Source organism: Lontra canadensis, unplaced genomic scaffold (genome assembly GCF_010015895.1).
Source record: "Lontra canadensis isolate GAN:19392208 unplaced genomic scaffold, GSC_riverotter_1.0 scaffold66, whole genome shotgun sequence".
Classification (NCBI taxonomy): Eukaryota; Metazoa; Chordata; class Mammalia; order Carnivora; family Mustelidae; genus Lontra; species Lontra canadensis.
This window is the reverse complement of record NW_022631060.1, coordinates 11003819-11005412: the sequence shown is the minus strand read 5'-3', so window position 1 is coordinate 11005412 and position 1594 is coordinate 11003819.

The following is a 1594-nucleotide window of genomic DNA, read 5'->3' as shown; positions in this document are numbered from 1 at the left end:
GAGGAGGGCCCCGAGTTGAGTCCGTTCTCGTGGCGACGGGGCCTGGATGGGGAGGAAACCGGGCCTGGATGGGGAGGCGACGTGCAGGCCAAGCACCCCCATGACTCTCTCTTTTGACTGTGGGGTGTGGCCGTGGCTGGTCCCGGCCAGGCTCACATGGGAGGAGCTGCTGGTCTGGGGTCCCACAGGGGTAATGTCTGTGCCTGTAGGAAACAGTCCGCTGGGGCCCTTGAAAGCCAAGTTCGATGCCAAGCCAGGCCCTGTGGTTTCTGTCCGAGGTCCCTGCTGGGAGAGTCAAACAGGAAGCAGAGGCCGTCCCCATGGCCTCCCGGTGCCCCTTGCCAAGCAGGTCGCACCGGGAATATGGGGACATCAGGGACCCCCCTCCCACTCCCCAGGAAGTTCCGTCTTGGGCTGAGCGTGGAGACTCCTGGCAGACCAAAGGGAGGATGTCAGGGCCATGTGAAGGGGGTGCCGCAGCCTGAGCTCAGCAGAGGCGCCTGGGAGGGCTCGCTGCTGTCTCCCATGGCAGCGAGGGGGCCTGGGGGCTTGGCCACCGGGGCAGTCAGGCTGGTGGGGGAGGCCCTGTCTGGAGGTGGTGGGCACACAGGCCCCTGGAGACAGCCACCCTGGCACCAGGGCCCCTGGGCCTCCTGCTGCCATAATGGACTGTTCTAACTCGAATCTGGCTCTGGTCTTGGGTTTCTGCTAAGTCACGCCTAGAAGCCTCCCCAACTGCGTGTGTCCTTCTCCCCAACAAAGCCGGTCTTTGTCCTTCTCCAAGGGACGCGCGGGATGGGGCCAAACCCTCTTCTGGGGTGGCCGGGGTCAGTGGCAGCAACGCCTTTTCCTGATTCCGCTCTCTTGCCTGGAGGCAGCGGCGCCAACGGCAGTGTCTGGGCGGGACAAGGCACCACCCTGCGTTTGTGGACGGGGAGGGTGGGGGTCAGCACAAGGCTCCCAGCGGAGGCCTCCCACCCCGGCAGAGCCCCACTTTCCACCCTGTCACATGTCCATGGGGCCTGCCCAGGAAGGACGGGGAACGTCCAGCGGCTCAGGGACCCGCATCCGCTTTCCCTGCAGAGACCCAGAGCAGCGTGGAGCCCAGCCAGCCAAGCAGACAGGCCGCAGAGCACAGCCGGAGGGCAGACATCGGTATGCGTCCCAGGCTCGGAGGAGGGGGTGGCCCTCTGCAGGCAGAAGGGGCTGGGCTCCAAGTGGCCTGGCAACCTGGACGGGGGATGGGGACATTCCACATCGGCTGCATGTCACAGAGACCCTTCTGGATCCCACCTGCCCACAAGAAGGGACAGCAGGGGGGCACGGGCCCCGGAAAGCTAAGGCACTGAGCAGAGTGCCCGAAATGCTCACACATGCCCACACACGTGCCCACACATGTGCTCACACCTTGCGCGTGCATGTTCACATGCACACTTGGGGCAGAGTGTGTCTTGGGCAAGTGGGGAGGGCCCGGGAGGGGCAGCCCTAGTCCTGGGGCTCGATGGGCTGCGTCAGGGCGGCCAGCAAGAAGGGTGGGGGTCTCCTGCCTGGCCGTGTTTCGGTTGTAACCTGGCCTCCCTCTACAGCTTGGAGC